Raw genomic sequence first — 21,896 nt, forward strand, 5'->3', positions numbered from 1 at the left:
TGACTCATAGTCAGGTAGGGAAGGGGAGCAAGGGAGCAACAGACAACTCTAGGTAAGGTAGAGGGGTGGGGGTTATGGGGTTAGAAATGATGGTGGAATGTAATGGACATTATTATCCAAAGTACATGTATAGAGACATGAATTGATGTGAATATACTATGTATACAACCAGAGATATGAAAAATTGTGCTCTATATGTGTAATAAGAATTGTAATGCATTCCGCTGTCCATATATAAATAAAAAATAATACTACTAATAATAATAGACCAAGGGAAGGGAAGACAAAGGAAAGAAGGTAAGGGTCAAGAGACAAGACACTGGCATGTGCAATGAGACCAGGAGCTCTGGATGTGATCCGATGAGGTGAGATGTGAATGTGGTCATCCCCTGTAAAGGAATGGGTGAAGGGACAGAAATATTGAATATACCCTGTTATTCATTTATCATCATCATTTGGATTTGATATGGGATGGGGACTGGGAATTCTTGGTCTATTTGCTCTAGAAAGATGTTTAGATTTTCTCCCATGGTTTTCAGCAGGTAGAAGGAGTCAACTGGGGGCACTAGAGAACCAGCTCTATGTATCCCTAATGGTCCTTCTTGGATGAAATTGAAGGCTATATTAAGATTTAGGGTGAGCAGGTAGGATGGAGAAATAACTTCAGATAAGGTTTTTTTTTTTTTTTTTTTTTTTAAATATGTTTTTAGTTGTAGATGGATACAATACCTTTATTTTATTTATTTATTTTTATGTGGTGCTGGGGATCGAACCCAATGCTTCACACATGCTAGACAAGTGCTCCACCACTGAGTCACAACCCGGGCCCAGATAGGTCTTTTTCACCCCTGTCTTAGGCTGAGTATGGAGTGACTGGTTTCTTTAGCTTTTGATGCTTTTTTTTTTTTTTTTAACTCACTTAAAGGTTAAAGACTTGAAATGGGTCCTGTAACAGAAAAGCCTGGGAGGAAATAGTGTTGGCATGGTGGGGTGAAGCCAAGATTGGAGGGACGCCAGTGCCCAGGCCCGCATGGATTCCTTTTGTCCTTCTCCCTGGCTAAATATTGTCTCTGAAGCACAGTAGAACATTCTTAAGGGAAAATAATGTCCGCTGACCTCATTCCAAGAAAATCAGTAACAACATCCAGTCGTCTTTAAGAGGAAAGACGCTGACACTGGGAAGAGACACTACATTTAGAGAAAGTGCCAGAGCTAAAAGTCACTTTCAGACTCCCCAGTGGGATCTGGGGGCCTTCAATAAACAAAGGCTCTGGTAGGAAGGAAAACGGGGAATCAGCAGAGGGCTGGTAGATTGCAGCAGAGCAGGGACAGTTGCGAGATGAAGACCTGGGCCCAGGGACCCCTGGTTCTCTTCTCCAACAACCCTTGGTCCCTTTTTTATGAAGCAAGGTTTCAGAGGCCACTCTCTGGCCTGGGTGACTTGGGTACGTCTGGAACTTTCTAGGTATCCGCGAAGGCAGGTTTTGCACTTGTATCTGGGGGAAAATCGGAGGTGCTGAAAGCAGTGGAGATGAAGGGTACCAGAGACCGTCTTGCCAAGTCCTTTCCCAGGCTTTCTGATTCTCTAAGAATGAGGAGAATGCCTCGTTCTGTTTCCTGCCATCAGTGGAGCCCTGGCTCAGGAGGAGGGAGAGTGCGCATTCTGAGAAAACAAACGCACAGGAGAGAAGGACCAGAAGGAGGAAGTGCCAGCTAGGAAACCCCAGTCCTGCAGGGATCCGCTGCACAGTTCACTAGCGAACTGCTTCTCGCAGGAAGTAAGTGAAGCACAAACAGGATCTGAGCGAGGTCGCTTGTTTGGGAATCCAGGAGGCCAGGGCGGGGCAGCGGTGCTCGGGTGCTGCGGCGTCAGCGCCCCGCAGCGCCTCCCAGCGCCCCCGCCGTTGTGCAAAGCCCCGCTGAGCCCCAGCCGTGGGGCGGCTCAGCCCTCATGGAATTTCTGATCCCAATGTCAGTTACCTTCCTTGGGAGCTGCCTAGCGGGTGTGATTTCCTACGGGAACTTATGTGGTATGTGTAGAATATTTTTGCTCAGTTTTAAACGTGATCTACTGGTTTCCTATTTTATGAAAATGCCATTGCCTGAATTGATTATGATTCAGTGTTTTTTCGACTAACTTCTCCAGTATGTGAAATGTAATAACCAGCCTGAGCCTGCTGGCTGAAGGCTCATCCTTCCATTTTAGCTGAACAGTGGATAACCAGAACTTTCTTATGGATGGTTTTAGGCGTTAAGATGTGAAGAAATACCCACGGGGCTTTATCACTTGGTATTCAGTACCAGTAGATTACTGAATTTAGGTATTAAAAAGAAAGAAGAAAAATAACATAGGTTAAGACGTCAAAAAAAGGCATCTCGCTCCCAGTTTTAAAAAATGGGGACTTGTGCCTGGTGCAGTGGCACCTGCCTGTAATTCTAGCAACTGGGGAGGCTGAGGCAGGAGGATCATAAGCTTGAGATCAGCCTTAGAAATTTAGCAAAGCCCTAAGCAACTTGGACACTGTCTCAAAACAAAAAATAAAAAGGGCTGGGGATGTAACTCAGTGGTAAAGCGCCCTTGGGTTCAATTCCTAATGCCCCCCCCCCCACACACACACACAAAGAGGACTTCTTTCTTAGGTAACACTTCCCACTGTTCCACAAAAGTTGGTGCCTTTCATTTGACTTAACTCATCCCATTTCTATTTTCCAGATCTCCAGTGTAAACAGAATTCATCAACTAAAAAAATGAGGGGAAAAATCAAACACATTGATTAAAAACAAACAAAATTTTAAAAATTAAAATAAAACCCTTCTTCTAAAGACTTTTTGAGTGGCTTCAGCTTGTGCTCACCAGATAGCTACTACCTTCTCTGGCTTTCTTTGCTCTGAGTACTCTGATAAGCTACATTGCTCTCTTGTGTGCCCCTAGAAGGGGGGATGGGAACACCTTTATACAACAATGGGGTTGGGGTCAAGGAGCAAAGGGAATGGCAGCTTTCCAAGTTCAACATGGGCAAGTTTTTATCCCAAGGAATTTACAGACTGCTTCCGCAGCACAATGATACTACAAGATACAGCACAATGATTTCTTTGCATGCTTCCTGCACATTCCACAGAGAGGACCTGGATTTGGGATGACCTGTTTTGACATTTTCCTTACACTTTTTTTTGTTCTTGTTTGATAATCTAACTTGAACTTCTCTTTTGGAAACAATCACCTGGCAAGGATTAATCTTAGATAGCACTGGGGAGTCACTAGACACAGCTGGGTTCTTACATGGGTAGAATTGTCTCTTTTAAATGGAGTGCCCTGCAATGATTGGTGGGAATTCAGCTGACTGTGGAACAATCCTTTTTGCACAGCTGTTGGTCAAGGCAGTGCTTCATCAAAGTGATAGAAGCTGCAATAGAAATTTATGACGATTGAATATCACTTAACAAAATGTGTCAAATGACTTTATTTCCCTCCTTTATCCCATCTACTCTGGAAGCCGAGGCATGAGGATTATAAGTTCGAGTGAAGCCTGGGCAATTTAATGAGACCCTTTCTCAAAATAAAAAATAGAAAGGGATGGGGATGTAGCTCACTATTGAGTAATTGCTTACCATGTGCGAGGCTCTCTAGTCAATCCCCATTACCTTAAAAAAAAAAGCTATATTTCTATATTTGCTTTCATTGGAGACTCATAATATAGATTTAAGCTGCCCAATTTCAACCACTAGAGAGGCAAGCTGAACTAGATACTTCTAGTCCACTCAGTGGTTAATGATCTGTACTGAGAGCTTCCAGAAGACTAACTATTTGGTGCTTATCCAGCAGTGTTATGTTCTAATGTTGAAGGAAAACACAGCTACTCTTGATTTACTTAGAAACTGTGTGGTAGTCTCCAGTATAGTGCCTTCTAAAATAATTTAACATAAATTTCAGCTCTGCATGGTTTCTATTACACATACATAAGACATGATTCCACATGGGCATATAGCAATATTCCAGGTCTGTCTGAATGTTAGTAATAGGAATTTATTTGTATCAGGACATGTTTGGATAAGCTTCCAGAAAGTCCATTGGTATGAAGGCTCAATTAATTTTCCAGGAGAGATAATTGTTGATATATCAGGAGTCAAAGACTCATCCCTCCATTTCCTGAGCTTGAGAGAGAGGTAACGTGATTGTACCATTTAAAAATAAGAGTGTCATCAGCAACTATTCAGCTAAAGGATATTTTATTGGATATTTTTGGTTTAGCATTCCATTTTCTAACCTACTGCAAAGTGGACTGGAAAATTAGAAAAATGTATGCCCAAGATTATTTGTTGAAGCATTATTTGTTCATCAGCAACAACTCAAATGTCCATTAATAAAGAATCCTTAATTATAATATATCTCCAGAGTGGAGTATTATACAGCTATAAAAGAAATGAATAATATCTTAATATACCACCATGGAATATTTCTAGTATATGTTGTTAATAAATTAAATGTTAATATGAGATCACAAAAACTCAGAACAAAAAATGAAAAATATAACTGAATTATATATTGAGTTGATGGTATACTTCTTCAGAAGGGAAATATTTAAAGTGTCTTTAAAATCCAAGAGTAGACTAATGATCCCAAATGGGATAAACCCTTAAAACAAAAGGAACTGCAGAAGAAACCCACAAAACAGAAACAAAACAAAACAAACTTCAAATGTTTTCAGTAATTATATTGTTGAAAGTTTGCTATTATTATTCTGAGGATATTTCATGTTTCATGGGATAAAACAAGTGAACTATTACGTAGGCATTGTTGGGAACTAGGATTTGGGGTTGTAAAACAGATGTAGACATAAGTAAGATTTTTAAAAAGTGCTGTACTCTTGAATTAGAATTTGAATCAGAAACTTTACTATAAATGTGATATTTTATCTATGTCTCTATTTGTCCATTCTTTCTTCCTTCCTCCCTTTCTTCTTTCTTTCCTTCCTTCCTTCCATGCATCCATGCATCTATCCAATCACCCATCTTTAATCTAGCATTTTCCCCTGAAGGAACCTAGAAACAGTGAGCAAACTTGTAGCAACGAGAATCCCTAACACAGAGATGATGATCTCCTAAGATCCAGGGCTTATTAGAGAGATGCCTGACTTCAGGTCTGAGTGCAAAAATTTTCAAGAGGAACTTTCAATATGTGGTCCTCCCTGAAAACAAGAATATTATTAAAGACTACTGTGATTGGATCAGGAGTTGGGAACACACTTGAAAGTGCTTCCATTTGAATACCAATGAAAAATAAAACTACAATGAGTTGAAGTACACCAATTATATTTTAATTTTTAAGTTTACAAAGAGTTTATGAAAAAAACAAGTTCCCTGGAAAGTGATGTCAGTGTGGCGTTGACAAATCTCATGGACAGGTCAAAGGCAACAGTATGACAACAGCAATTTTACCATAAAGCAGCAGAGCAGAGGTCAGAAATTAATATTGGCATAGTAGCAGCAGCAATAGCAAGAATCAGGAGGCCTCATGGAGATGCTGGGACCTGGCTAGTGGGCCAGGTGATGAGAAAGATAAAGGTTGACCTAGGCCAGGAATGACTGATAGGGACAGCAATCCACAGATAGCTTCCACCTTTCCATTCACCTCCCAGTAGTCTCCTTCCCCCCCCCCTTTCAGTAATTGAGGAATGAATCTAGGGATGCTCTTTCACTGAGCTATATCCCCACCCCTTTTTAAATTTTTTATTTTGAGACAGGGTCTTGCTAAGTCGCCCAGGATGGCCTTGAACTTTCGATTCTCTGCCTCAGCCTCCTGAGTGGCTGGGATTACAGTTGTGCCTGGCAGGTTGTCTCCTTCTCGATGCTATGATATAGACAATTTTAAGTGTTTAACATTAGGGAAATTAAGTCTGTTACCCTGAGAATCTCATATTCTTGTAGAAAAACATAAAGAGCTTTATTATGAAAATCAATCAATTTTATTAGAAGCCAAAACGTTTTTCTGCATTTCTTTCAAGTAGAAAATCTGTCTGAAAACTAAGATCCTCTGTAGCCATCTCACAGGGATTCGTATCTGCAAAGGGGTTTTCCCTGCAGTGTAAACACTCCACAGTCCACCAATATGTCCTCTTCACTACTGCTCTCCAAAAGCTAAATAAGTGACTCAGCTCAGTTTGGCTTTAAATTGTCTGTAGATACTATCAGGTACTTCTGCAGGGGTTATGTCTGAGTAGTGACTGGGGCTCAGCCTGCTTTGCTTGTGAGGTCTGATATATTTCCTGACTGAGGTACTATGATTGGATTTATATATTTTTATGACCGCAGGCTTATTTCCTGGTTTCTCAGATTTAAAGAAACTATTTAAATACACTTCCTTATTCTCTTTTGATTGAATCTATGGTGGTAATAAAAAAATAAAGAAAAGCTGTGCAGAGAGGCAACAATGACTCTAACTTCTAGTCAATTTGGATGACAACCAAGGCCTAAAATGCAAGAAAATGAAAATATTCCTTGCGTTAAAAACTCTAGCAAGTGTGACCAAACCCTGCAGTATCCACGATGTTCCATATGTTGGAGGGAGAAGTGATCCATGGAGTTTTAAGCCTAGAGACCTAGAAGCTGGAAGAAGCAGTTTCATAGAATATCCTCTTAGCTATCTGGTCTCATGCACAAATTTAAAATCTCCAGGTCCCACATTTACGGAGTCAATCACTGTGGATCAAAAATATTTGAAAAGAAAAGTTATGACATTGAATATGTACAGTCTTTTGTTTTCCTTGTGATTGTCACCCCCCCCAAAAAAAGTCCAGTATAACAACTATTTACATGGCATTTGCATGGCATTTAAAGCATCTCTAGCAATCTAGAGATGGTAATAACTATATGGGAGTGGGGAAAAGAAAGAGGGAAGGAAGGAAGGAAATGGGAAAAGAATGAAAGAAAATGTGTGTAGGTTATATACAAATATTATGCCATTTTATATAAGGGACTTGAACATTTGATGATTTTGATATATGCAAGGTTTTCCTAGAACCAATTTCTTGTGGATAATGAAAAATGTCTATACTGATAAATCTGAAACCTCTCCTGTTCTTCCTTCCTCCCTCCCCCCCCCCCCGCCTCTCTCTTTTTCTGGTACTGGGAATGGAATCCAAGGATGCTCTACCACTGAGCTACAGCCCTTTTTATTTTTTATTTTGAGACAGTCTCATTAAGTTGCCCAAGTTAGCCTAAGACTTGTAATCCTGCTGCCTCAAACTCCCCAGTAGCTGCAATTACGGGCTTGCACCACCATAAGCAGTGACATACCATTTCTCCCCTTGCAATACCCCTTGGCAATACACCCTTCCACCCAAATGAAATTAAGCTCTTCTACAGCTGATCTCACTTCAGACCAAAACAGAAGGGAGTTGAACATTGGCTAAAGGAAAGTGTATAAACTTTTTAGCTTATATAGCAAAATATAACACCCAAAAGAACAGATGTTTTTGTTATCTGCTATAAATAGTCAATTTGACCACTATTTGGTGGTATATTTATTATTATAATAGCATCTGAGTCTTAAAACAAGGTTCTGAAATATCATTCTGGCTTGCATGTTTGATTCTGTGAAAGGTGTTTGGGAACTGAAATTCTGGCTCATTTCCCCTACTAAACTTGCATGGGTATATATGGTTTTCTGAAATTGAGCAGGACAAATTCCTGATGACTGCACATGGGCATATTTATGAAAGGGCTCAGGAGGTTGCTTAGGTGGTTGTACCCCAAGAAAGCTTTATAAGATAGATGCTTTATGAGAAATGTTTGAAGAAGGAAAGGGACAGACAGGAGAGGACAGATCAGGGAAAAGTTTAGAGGGGAAGAGAAGGACTGGAATTGTCAGAATCGGGTTAAGTGATGTGTGGTGGGAAGTAGAATTTACTGGCTAGAACGGAGACATTCATTCTGTGTAGTTAAGCAAAGGGATGCTATGGAAGTGGCAGTTGGTAACTGGTCTTAAACCTGTGATTAGGACCTCTAATTTAAAGCAGTAGAACACTGCCAAATTGAATCTATTGAATGACTGAGTGGAAACTAATGGTGAATTTCTGAGTGTGGATACATATTTCTATGTAGGAAAATGGGGGTCATTAAAAAAGACACGAGAAAGCCCCTTGGTCTCTATATGTGAACCTGGTGAAAGGAGTCTAGATAAGGTGGAGGAATCCGGCCCAAAGAGACAGGAGTTGAGTCTGAACACTAGAAAGAGATGGGCACCAGTGGATTGGGAGGCTGAAGCAGGAGTATCATGAGTTCAAAGCCAACCTCAGCAATTTAGCAAGGCCCTAAGCAATTCATAGTAAGTACCCTGTCTCTAAATAAAATACATTTTAAAAAGGTCTGGGGATGTGGCTCAGTAGTTATGTGCCTCTGGGTTCAATCCCCAGTACCAAAAAATAAACAACAACAACAAAACCACTAGTAAGAGAAGTATTTAAAGAGTTGAATGCCAGGAAAGGAGTACTGTGAAGAGCAACTCTAGGGTTATATATGAGGTGAAAGAAAGATCTTGGTTGAAGGTAAAGAGGGAAGTATCACCATTGGTGACAGTGGAGAAAGTAGAAAGATTATTGCAGTGGAAAGAAAAGTGGAAAGAAAGGTGGGTAGCGGCTTCTTGAAAGGTATAGTACAAAGCAGTGTGTAAGCCTTTTTCAGATGTCTAAAGATCATGTTCAAGATTGATGTGGGTTACCTGAAAGACTTTTCAGAAGGATGCTTATTTTGGTGTTCGCCCTACTGATGACTATTTGGCTCACAAACATACCTTTTAGCAGCTGGTGATTTCTTCCAGAGCATCAATTTCTTGGTCTTGGGGAGGAACACTTGGGGGTTTGAAAGGAATCCATGGAGCACACCTAAAAAAAGTAGAGGAAACTAGGAAAGCAGGCAGATAAAAGCAGAGGGAATACGCCAAGCCACGAGGCTCAGTTTTTCTTAACGAGTGATGGAGAACGGTTGATGCTTTGTCAGTCCTGGGATTGAATGACATAGTCACATGAACATGTTAGAAAAACCCAAGCAGCAGCAGTAGGGATGGCAGATGGAGGAGAGGACATCCTACAGGTGAGAACCCCTACTAGAAGGGAATATTTAAAGCAATGAGATATTCGGTTTACTAGAAAGCATTAGTCATGAAGATGCCCAAACTGAGACAAGTGAACATCATGGGCTCAGACCCCATGACCTTTAGACTTAAAGCCATGGCATCTGTGGTAAAAGGGAGAATACCAAGGATCACAAAACAGCCAGCTGGAACCCCATGAGCTGGAGGTGAACTTGAAGCCTGGAGGCTCTTCAAGAGGCCTTTTACCTAACCAAATCAGACCAACAAAGATAATGCCCTTTTGGGTTAACTCAGAATCCATTTAGTTGGACTTCAGAATCCCTCCAAGCAGCTTGGTTAGTATTTCACTGAATAATTGGGATAAAGTATGTGTATTCCACACAATGGCCACTGCCTCCTTCCATATTCCTACTCCAGAGAGAATATCCTTGCAGTGTACCCTGTCCAGGAGCACAGGAGAAGGTGAATTCTGCAGAAGGCAGTTCAGATGAGGCAAGCTGGCATGTCATAAAGATGTCACACTGCCATTCAAAGGCAACTTTTTAGGTGAAGGACATATTCGTAAAACTCTGAAAGTTAGAAAAAACAAATTGTATTCTCTCTGGTTTTAGTAGTCAAAAGAATTGATTTGCTTCATGAACTGTTGCAGGGCTACACTACCAAGAAATGTGAATGTCTCATTGCAGAAACTATTTACATTTTAGTTACATTTTCTTTTCTGTCAACCAATATTCAAATTAGTTTAATAAAGTAGAATAAATATTTGTAATTCCAAAAAGAGATATTCATATTGTAGGACCAAAGTTAAAGTCAGGACACTTAATTTTCCAAGGAAAAGTCGTAAAAACTCTGTTTTCATCATTAAATTAAGTCATGAGTAGTCAATGAGCTGTCACCTTGGCCAGGTTTGTAACCTTATTCTCAGTTTTCCCACGAGTTATAGGAGGTATCTGGCTAGATGCCCTCTAGACCTTTCAAGAGCTAGACGTCTATTAACAACATTCATAAAACAAATTGCAAATCACTTCTTTAAAAGTGTGTATTTGACGTTATTGATTAAGATACTTGCATACAAATTCATTCAAATAATCTATTATCTCTCATAAAATTAGTAACACTTTTTTATTTTATTTTATTTTTTTTAATGTTCGTGACTTTCTAAAAATTTGTTTTATCTTTGATCCATCAAACTTAGGACAGTTTCAGAATGCTTCTGCCTTCATAGTTGAGACTTGAAGTGCAGTGGACTCACTGTATTAAGATTGAGCTGAGTCCTTATGCATCGTATATGACTACATATAAGACTTCCAGAATAAGACGAGCACACTGTGGCTTTCCCTAAGTTCTAAACTACTGTATGTCACAGATCAGATCATTGCTTCACAACCAGACCTGAAGAATATTTATTCTGTATTACTATGTCCTAGTTCTGTTTGCTTCAGGATATCATATAAATTAGTCAACATCATTCTCCTAGAAAGAATGAAGATACTTGAAAGAAACCTCACAGCTGACATTTTGATTAACATCAATAAATTTTTCTTTTTCCTAAGAGGCTCTCCATCAAATTGCAAGATGATTATCACCATCTTCTTGGGACAGGTCCCCAGAACAGGTTTTAGTGAAAACAAATTATAAACCTGATTCTTAGAAAAAAATTACATATATACATATGTATATGTATATATGTATATATATATATGTATATATATATAAATTATATAAATATGTATATATATATATATATATATATATATATATATATATATATATATATATTTGATCCATCAAACTTAGGACAGTTTATATATAAATCACTGTTGCCTCCAGATTTGGTGGGAAGAAGCATTATGAATGAGTGTATAATACCAGACCAGGCAACACATTAAAGATCTCAAAAGACTAAGAGACTGTAAAAAGATTGTGAGAATGCTGAAAGAAAGGAGAGAAGAAAGAGAAAGAAGAAGGGAAAAGCAGCTAGGATAAAATCTAATACAGCAGCCACCCAATTAGAGCTGGCTGTGTTGCTAGACTGAAATTGGACTTTTCATTAAGAAACTGGAAATATGATAAATAGTCCTTCACTGAAATTTCTGAAGTAATGCATTCACTCAGCTTGCATTTACTGAGTTTTCACTATGTGCCAGGCACTATCCTAGGACTCTGGGACCAGAGAAGATTTTATGTGCTTGATTCTTCTACTTTGTCTTTCTCAAGCCTGTGCATAATGTAGGTAGAAATATAGATCTGAAGTTTGAGATATTTTGGCCTCCTAGAGAAGAAGTAAAACATGGACTAAAAGAGAGCATACACACACACACACACACATCCTATTTTCTTGATGTTCCTAGTCTGTATTTTTATTTTAATAGGAGGAAGTTATGGTCATTGGTTCTTTCCAGACATCTCTAGTCAGACATTGTATGATTTGACTAACCTGATACTTATCCAAAAAAATTAAAATCTTAAATATATTGTATTATTCAGCTTTCTTCCATTGTGACAAAATACCAGAGGTAATCAACTTATAAAAAGGAAATGTTTATTTTATATATATTTCAACAGTTCTGGTTGAACATGGGGTCAGTTACTTTTGGGGCATGTGAAAAAGCCAGCATAAAAAAGGTACAACATAGTGGGAACACATGGCAGAGGAAGCTGCTCATATTGGAGGAGCAGGGAAGTAAAAGAGAGAAATAGGATGGGGCCAGATCCCAAAATCTCCTTCAAAGGCACATCCCCATTACCTAACTTCCTTCCACTAGGCCCCACCTAATAAACGTTCTACTACTTCCCACTAGCCCAATTGGCTGGGACCAAGCTTTCAACACAAGAATTTTTGTGGGATATTTAAGGTCCAAATCATAGCATTTAGATAGCAAATAAATTCACAGTAATGCTAGGAAATTTAGCCATCAATAATTTCCCTTTGCCCTTCAGGAATGAAATTTATTAAGTGTGTGTAATTGCCGCAGTCTGGCTGGGCACAAATCACGAGCCACTGAAGCAGGAACAAACTTTATTTCTGAACTCCACCAGCACACTCCACACACGCTCCCCGGGAATTCCCCCAAACCACGCGGCTGGTCCAGGAACAACCAACTGGAAATCCCTCCTCTGGCACTTCCCCAACCAATGAGAACTCTTCAGGAATCGCTGAGAGAGCTCAACTGGAACTCAACGGGAACTCCGCGAGAACTTGCTGGCATTACCTCTCAACCACTACTTCTGGCAAAAATGCCGTGTGTCAATCTGACTGGGGTATGGCTCTCAGCATGTAATTACTTTTAGAAAAAAAAAACAACTTAATTTTTAAATATGTAGATTGAGTGTGGTGAGGTAACACACACCTATAATCTCAATGATTCAGGAAGCTAAGGCAGGAGGATCACAAGTTCAAGACCAGCCTCAGCAACTTAGAGATATCCCATCTTAATAATAATAATAATAATGGGATAGGGATATGCCTTAATGATAAAGCACTCTGGGTTCAATCCTTAGTTCCACAAAATAAATAGAGTGAAATATTATAGATGAAATAATTTGATGTCTGAAATTTTGTTCAAAATAATCTCAGAGAAAATGTGTGACAGAATGGAGGAAGCAGAATTAGTGAGAAGTTGATAATTATAAAGCTAGATGATAGGTCACATGGCATTCCTGTACTGTCAACTTTATGTGTTTGAAAATATTCATGGTAGACACTCTTAAAGCTATCATGTAATATAAAGTGTATTTCATGACTTTCTTCAGTGTTTACAATTAGAATGTGTGAATGACAGATAAACTCAGTTTACAGAATAAGAACCTTCCCTGATGCGTGGTCCTTTCAAGGTACCTTAAACCCGCTGAATAAACAAGCTAAGGTGATTCTAAAAATCCAATTGATGGTCCTTATAGCAATATTCTGTGTGTGATAGCATTGAGGGTGGAGGCTCTTTTAGAACTAATTAAGAAAAAGAGATTATGAAAGAAATGAAAAACCATAGCATCTCAAATGCTTAACTCATTCAGGGAGAAAATAAACAAAAGTATTTCATGAGCCAAAGTGAACATTTGGTGTCCATAAAGAAATGAAAACACACTGTGGATACAGGACAAACAATACGTTTACCAAATGGAAAATTGGGACTGTGAGATGTCACATTCCATGTTTTGTAAGTGCTCTCACTTAGTGTACTCACAGACCGACCATGTGTCTGTGTGTGTGTTTAAGTATTTATGTCAAGTGATTCCAAAAACACAAAGTATATGAAGAACTGTGGCTTATGGACAGTGTCTACACAATCACACGTATCTGATCGGAAAGTTTAAATTCTAATCCATTTTGATGTCTTTAAGTATTTGAACTTCTATTTGTATGAATTGAACAAGTATTTATTGGGTGTTTACTATACTTTAGGCACTGTTTTGGGAGCTGGAAAACCAAGAAACAACAGGCCGGGAAATAACTTCAGGGAGGAACTGTGAAACCTAGGCCTGCCACCAAGGAGGACCGTGGGGAACAACAGGCCCTGTGCTGAGGCAAGCTGGAAGGGTGAACAAGCATAGCCCCCCCGCACCCCGCCCAGGGAGCTGATGGATAAATGCTTCTCCACACTAGGTCTCTGGGAAGGTCTTGTGGGATTAGGCATCAGTGGACAGTGGTAGCCAACTGATAACACATCTTTTTACTGACTTCTTTCCCTTTTGTCATTTACCCCATTCCTCATTCCTACTCCCTCCAACCAGACCCTCAAATAAACTACCATATGTAAGTCTTTATTTCAGACCCTGCTTTGGAGCAATCCATGTTAAGATTTGGAAAGATGGTTCAGTGACATGGAACAGTAACGTTTGTGATTCTGTCCAAGTTTTATGTTTTACTGAAACATTGTAAGCTTATAAATTGTCACAATACAGCATTCTATCTTTTTCTTTCTTATTTTGCATATGACTGACACATATAACTAATTTTTAAAATCTAAAATAGTATGACAGATAAAAACAAGTTGAAAATCCCTGGCATCTCTTTCTTCATATAATTTTTTTGATGAGTATACACAATGAAAAACTGCTTAAAATCATAGAAAGAAGATAAATTACAAAATTCCATGACTCCGTGACTCCAGAGTGTTTCCTGTTGAGAGGAGCTTTCTGAGTGTTACTTTTCAAATTTAAGAAAATATAAACACATGAAAACAATGACACAGAATAAAAATATCAAGAAAAGTTTTAAAAATTTAGAATAGAATAATGCAGCAAAAACACAAGTTTAGAAACATCTTTGAAATTCAAATTAGAATTCTTGGATTATTTAGAAGTAGCTGAAGGCAGGTGGGAAGAAATAAGCATACATGGCACTAACAAATCCCATGCAGCAATCTGTCACTTTTGGTAATGGATGTGTGTGTGTGTGTGTGTGTGTGTAAGAACACAGTGTTCAAGAAAATATATCAGGCCAACCATTTATAAACAAATCTACCTACGTTCCAAGAATTTTCTGACAAAACATCTTACATCATCTCAGAATCTCAAAGTATAAATATATGAAGGCTGACCTTAGAGATTAGCCTCCAGTGTTTCAAATTCCCTTTGCAAAGTAATGACAATGGGTGTTTGGACAGTGTTGAGAGTCCTCCCCCTGTGGCAGGATCTTCAAAACTGCAACCTTTAGCAGAGGAAGCCTTACATTTGAGGGTCACTTAAAGACATTCACCCCTGATAAGACCATGAAGGGGTGAGACGAACTGCTCAGTTTTACCTGGAAATTTTCTCACTGAAGCAGTTCCTGTTCTCCTGCCCCTGAGATTAGTGAATGTGGCCCCGAGTGATCACATAATCCCACCCACCTCGGACTTCACCAGGAACCATGCTGAATCACTGGGAAGAACTTCTGAGCTCAGTTGTGGAAGGCACCCCAGGCACACAGTTCCACAGCTTAGGATGAGAACCTGGGCACCTGTTTGCAGGTGAATGCATAGCACTTGTGGCTCCCTACCTAGAGTGGCTAGACTGGGACCCTTTTTCTAGCTAGTGACAAAATGCACTATATTTGCCTTTTTCCTGCTCAACCTATCATTTGCCTTTTTGCACTCTCACTTTTGTTTTCTGTGAGCTCTAACTTCAGTCCTCTCCAGTGACATACTGGTCTGGATATTGCCTTTGAATTCTTGGATAAATTAAAGTCAAATCTGGTTCTGCCACCAAATCAATATGTGACACTGGGTGCATTATGTCATTACCTAGAGAATTTACTCCTTTCTATCCTCCCTAGCCTCTAACCAGAAGAATCCCAGGTTTCTGACAAAAAAAAAAAAAAAGACTTAGAGCTTGCATCCACCTAAAGATGGTCAGAATGACATTCATATAGAGGTTATATATTGAAAGGGGCATAGTAATAGGCCATTGTGGGACACAGATGTAAGGATACCTTATGTTTTGTACCTTTTCATTTTTTCGGCTTTTGAACCCTATCCATAAATCAAACATACGATAATAAAAATAAATAAGATATACATCTATACAGAGAATTGTGCAAATCAAATCTGACTTTCTCATACATAAAATACTAGAGTAGTTTTATATAGATGTTTTGACAAATAAATTTTCACTGAAGTAAGTGGCCATAAATAAGAACTATAATGAATTATGGTATAAGGCAATAAAAACAAAAAAAAACCCCATCATTTTACTTCTCCTTTATTGTATTCAATGTGTAATACAAATCTCTTGAATAAAATGTTAACATTTGTAAAGTGCTTTATAGTTTATAAAATCCTTCATATGCTATGTCTAATTATAATCTTTTACCCACAGGAGCAACCAGGGCAGGCAGGATTCTTTCAGGTCCCAGATGAGGAAATGAATTCTGACTTGCCCAAGGTTACAAAGCAAGCAAGTGGCAGAATTGGAATTTGAGTCTAGTTCTCCTGGCTCCAAACCATGCCATGATGTTTCCTCTAATTTGGGGGTAGAAGTTATACATGAACTGTTTAAATTTAGCTTGAGAGACTGGAAAAAGAGAAGTAAATCTTAAATAAGCATCATATTGACAACACCACCACAATTCCAACATACTGTATTTTACACTTCGCTGGTTCCTTTCCTCTGCTCTTAGATCTCCTCTGTGTTGCCCAGGAACCTGACACCATTGCAGACTTCAAAGTGGCCATACTTGGAGTCTCTCCCTGACTGAATAGAGTTAAGAACAGAAAGCTGGAAATACTTGGTCTGAATGAAAACCAAACTCTGAGGAACATGAAAGACTAATGTTAAAACTGCAAGATAGCAAGACATACTGTGTAGCACCTTGAAAAGAAATGGTACCTCCATATTTAGGGAAATTAATAAATTCGTTTTTATATGTACAATATATTATGAAAAAATGGGATGAAAGAATTTCACTATTGCATTTTTCTTCTTCCACAAAGTAATTATTTTTTAAAAGTAGAAACCAGAGAAAGCTAAACATTTATTTATATATTTTTAAAATATATATGTATTTTTAGTTGTTGATAGACCTTATTTTATTTATTTATTTTTATGTAGTGCTGAGAATCTAACCCAGAGCCTCACATATGCCAGGCAAGTACGCTACCGCTAAGCCCCAGCCCAGCTCCTTATTTATATATTTTAATGATTTCACTTTGTATTTTGTATTTGTTGGACTATAACAGATTTTTAATGAGAAAGTCCTGCTTAGGATAATCTACCTGAAAGTATTAATGTGCACACACACACACACACACACACAGGAGGTGGTTTTGCAGAATACAGTTGTTGTTTAAGGACTTTGGTGTCAGAAGGCCTGATCGATGCTGTGATGTGATACTTACTGCTTGTGCTACTTTGGACTAGAAAGTCAACACTTTTAGAGACTCACTTCCCACCTTACAATGAGGTGACAAGTGAAATCATGTATGTAACTAAGAGTACACGACCATTCAGAGTCTATACATTTGTATTACCTTTTTAGCCACAGTATTACAGAAATGGACTAAGCATAGTTGTGACTGAGACTTTTTGGATTTTCCATAAGAAACAGGTATAAATTTTTCCTCTAAAAGATGTGTATCTCAGTATAAGATAAACAAATTAGACATTAAACAATGTTAAAAAGGAAAGAAAAAAAAAAGAATACACTTCTGAAAATACTGCATTCATATGCTTCTGCATTCATTCAACTGATGCTCTTCAGCATTCATTTTAGGCAGGCCCTGAATCAGGCACTGGAGACACAGCAGTGAACAAAACAGAGAAACCTGGCCCCTTGGGCTGGGGTTGTGGCTCAGTAGTAGAGCGCTTGCCTAGTACGTGTGAGGCCCTGGGTTCCATCCTTAGCACTACATAAAAATAAATAAATAAAATAAAAATATTGTGTCCAACTACAACTAAAAAAAATAAAAATAAAATAATAATAATAAAAAAGAAACCTGGCCCCCTGATCATTTTCAATATAGAGACAGACAATGACAAACAAGTGAAAATTTTGGACTGGTTCGAAATGATATTGAAAATAATGGGGGTAGTGGAGAGAGTGTTCAAGGTATCATTTGAAGTAGATCCATTTAAAAAGGCTGTGCCAAGAATTAGGTTCAATGAAAGTTGTTATAGTTTTTGAGTTGTAACACATCCTATTTGCAAGTCTTCGTGAAGAGACAAAAGAATTGGACATTATTCATGGCAAACAAGGAAGATTGGCATACACACACATAACACCACGCTTGTGCTAAGCCTGTTTCTCTGCAAAGAATTTAAGATCCTAGAATTGTCCCATGGTCTCCTATTATTAAACACTTAGTTTACATAAAATTTTATAGCACATCTGGTATTAAAGTTATAATAATGTTATGGTAAAAACTAGCCTGAACATATCAAAATAAATGGAAAAAAATAGATCCAATACTTTAAAAAATGTTTTCTGTAGTGTGAAGTGTCTGTTTTGCATTTCTTTGACTTGGCAAAGCCACTTGTTCCCTTTCTAAACTTTCCTTGGAAGCAGGTGTCACATCTGGTGAAAATAGACCCCTGTATCTGGTGGTCAGAACACGGAGAAAGACACTTTATTAATTTAGAGAAAACAGAATCCTTATCTAGGCTTTTTTTTATTACATTGACTCTACTTATCTCTTTCTTTTTTTTTTTTTCTTTTTTTAGTTGTTGATTGACCTCTATTTATTTACTTATATATGGTGCTGAAAATTGAACCCAGTGCCTCACACATGCTAGGTAATCACTCTACCAACTGAGTCACAACCCCAGCCCTCTTTCTTTTATTTCTTACTTTCTTATTTTTTTCTCCTCCTCTTCTTCCTTTTTTCTTTGCCTAAGATTCCTCCTTTTTCTCCCCCTCTTCCTTCCTTCTGTTTTTCAACTCTTTTCTCACTGCAACCTAAAGAACAGGAGACACTTTTTTTTATATATTATTAATAAGGGAATATTTCAGGCTTTATGGAATGAGAATCTTCGCAAAGTATAAACCTCTTTTACTCTGAAAAGTTTGAATCCTCTAAAAGATTTACCCAAATTTCCAGTACAATGAAGTGGTACCACCCACTAGCTGTGTGTTTCCAAGAAGCTCAACCTCTCTGAACCTATTTCCTCAATAGAACACAATGACACTTTCTTGTTAAATTTTATTTTATCAACTAAAAATAATATATTGGGGCTGGGGATATAGCTCAGTTGGTAGAGTGCTTGCCTTGCATGCACAAGGCCCTGGGTTCATTCCCCAGTACCACAAAAAATAGATAGAAAGATAGATAGATAGATAGATAGATAGATAGATAGATAGACAAGTAAATAAATAAAATATACAAAAAGTGCTTGGCTCTTTGGCATTGCCATACAGCAACTCCTGAGTGAGGTCAATAATGGAGTCTGGAAGGATGGAGGTCAATTCATTACATATTCCAATGAAAATGTGTTAATAAAAGACAGGTGTGGTGGCCCACTCCCATAATTGCAACTACTCAAGAGGCTGAAGCAACCAGGCACAGTGGCGCACATCTGTAATCCCAGTGGTTCCAGAGGTTGAGGCAGGAGGATTGCGAGTTCAAAGCCATCCTCAGCCATGGCGAGGTGCTAAAGCAACTCAGTGAGACCCTGTCTCTAAATAAAATACAAAATAGGGCTGGGGATGTGGCTCAGTGGTTGGGTGCCCTTGGGTTCAATTCTCAGTATAAAAATAAAAAATAAATAAATAAATAAATAAATAAGCTGAAGCAGGAGGGCACAAGTCGGAGAAGAGCCTGGACAACTTAGTAAGAAACTGCCTCAAAATTTATTTTGAGGTGTAGCTCAGTGGTAGAACATCCCTGGGTTCAATCTCTAGTACCCCTTCTTCCCCAAAAGGAGGGTTTAATAACTTTTTAGAAAGTGCTTGGCATATTGTAGGCATTTAAAAATATGAGTTGTTATTATCTCGCCGGGAGTCATTCTCAGCAGTGACTCTTGGAACTCAGTCCTTTCTGTACCTGCTCCTCTCTTTAATCTAATATGTGGCTTATTTTTGTGATTTTTTTTTTTTGCATTACTGAAGCAGCAGGTCCTTTCTTTCTGAGACCAAGGATTCTTGTTGAGGTCTGAGCATGTGTCTGCTGATCATTGTCTTTCACAGCTAGCTGTTGGCAGTGCCAGGGCAGGAATCTCGGCTACTTAGCCACGGGCATGGGGCCCCTTCTTCAGGATACCATATGGCTTCTGAGAGCAGCACTTGATTTTCCTGTAATTGGACTTCTTGTAGAAGGTAATTCACAATAGCATTAGCAGTAACCAATTCTTATAATCGTCAGGATAATCTTTGTCTGTTTTGGGGCAGATGTTTTCTTGCTCCTTGGATAGCTGTGAATATATGAACGTCTCATCAGTAATGTGGGCACTGCCCAAATGGAAATCAGCACAGAAACCTAACAAAATTACAACAGATTACTGCACTGGCTGCCAGCACATTCAATGCCAGACAGCCTGCTTTTGTTTTTGTTTTCACAGTGGAATAGGTTGCAATTTAGAATACGTCTTTGGGGACTGCGAATGAAAATATAGGTTCACACTCAATCAGCAAGCTGTAACCAAATCAGAAGGCACATAATGGCATATTTGGAAGAATGAACACCAACCTAGAAAACTAAAGATCCCTTTCCCTCTTTTTACCTTCACCTTCACCTTCATAATTCAAAGCAAATTTAATACAACTTCGTCTTACCCCTGTTATCATGCTATATGTCATGAGGAACGCCAAAGAAGTAAGTGATAGTTTCTGCCCTTTCAGGACAAATGTGAGTAGTAGGATCATAATGACCATGGAATGAATAATTCACCGGGATGGAATCAAATAAGCTGCAAGTTTCTATTCTTGTATGCTTCTATCTATTCTGAGGTCTACAGGATAAAAGTGACAAAACATTTAAGTTAGATATATTTCCCCCAATGCAAAAGTAAACCTTTAGTCCTAACTCTTCTTGCTACTTCTACACATGGTTTTCCCCAGTACCTCTTTGGCCTCTATTATCTACATTTTATAAATTCTCTTAAGAATCCCTGATTTTAAGGGGAGGGGAGGGGGGATAGTAGAGGATAGGAAAGGCAGCAGAATACAACAGACATTAGTATGGCAACATGTAAATCAATGGATGTGTAACTGATATGATTCTGCAATCTGTATACGGGGTAAAAATGGGAGTTCATAACCCACTTGAATCAAAGTGTGAAATATGATATATCAAGAACTATGTAATGTTTTGAACAACCAACAATAAAAAATTTTAAAAAAAGAATCCCTGATTTTGTGATAGACCTAAATCATAATCCCATGAAATTAAAACAATAAGATGAGAAACCGTTGTTAGTACCACTGGATACCACAGCAGCTGTCCAATCTCTCGAGCTTTATGCTGCCAAAAGCTACCAGAACTGAGTGTGATCATGCCCACCTTCCACCCTGAAGAAATTGTTAGATTCTTTTTAGAGGGTTAATACTATTGTTGTCCAAACAGCTATTCACTATTTTCTCTATTGTGTTCAATGTACTTTTTTTGGATACACTTTAAAATTGTTTAGAAAAATAAAAATCAGTCCTCTGTTTCCTTAGTCTATTTTCTATTGCTATAACGGAATACCTGAGACCAAATAATTTTAAAAGGAAAGACATTTATTTGGTGTCCAGTTCTGGAGGCTGGGAAGTCCAAGGGCGTGGTGTCATCATCTGCCTAGCATCTTAGTCATGGTCTTCTTGCTTCATGGTAATGTGGCAGAGGGCATCACATGGCAGGACAGAGCAAGCATGCCAAAGAGCTTGTTTTTATAACAAAGTCACTTCCTTGATGCCCATTAATGCACAAACCATCTCCCAGTCACTTCCAAAATGTCCCACCTCCAAATACTCTTAACATGGATTTTTAATGTATAAATTCCAGCCCTAGACCCTGGGAATCATGAGTTCTTTATGATTTAGATCAGTTTTGTGTTCTCTACTTATTTTAACCAAACAACATGTCCAGATTTAGCAGATCAACTTTTATTTCAACACCATGGAGTTCAGAAAGAGCTTTAGAAGGCAATAAAAAGACAAATTTCTCAAGAAGCCTGGGGCAAGGTCCTTTACTTCCATTTTTCCATCAGTCACCAGGGCACAATTTCCAGCCATACAGAATCTCCATGCCATCCCTTCAATGCTTCCCATTCACAGTATGGTTGAGCAATGAGGTGACCAGTCTATAACAGGATGAGAGGTGGGCAAATTAAGTGATCTTCAAAGTCTCTTTGAGCTAAAATTTAGTCATCATGACCATGAGATACTCCAGTATTTCTCTATATATTCTTCACATTT

General features: G+C 38.5%; 1 long non-coding RNA gene across 1 annotated transcript; it reads left to right on the forward strand.

Annotated features, from left to right (window-relative positions):
• Positions 1 to 1,386: 1,386 nt before the first annotated feature.
• LOC139706218 (uncharacterized) lies at positions 1,387 to 14,267 on the forward strand. Its single transcript, XR_011707854.1, has 3 exons — positions 1,387 to 1,778; positions 12,029 to 12,349; positions 13,491 to 14,267. It is a non-coding gene; the product is annotated as an uncharacterized lncRNA (long non-coding RNA).
• The last annotated feature ends 7,629 nt before the right edge of the window (positions 14,268 to 21,896 follow it).

The sequence above is a fragment of the Marmota flaviventris genome, chromosome 6 (assembly GCF_047511675.1).
Source record: "Marmota flaviventris isolate mMarFla1 chromosome 6, mMarFla1.hap1, whole genome shotgun sequence".
In the NCBI taxonomy this organism is placed as follows: domain Eukaryota; kingdom Metazoa; phylum Chordata; class Mammalia; order Rodentia; family Sciuridae; genus Marmota; species Marmota flaviventris.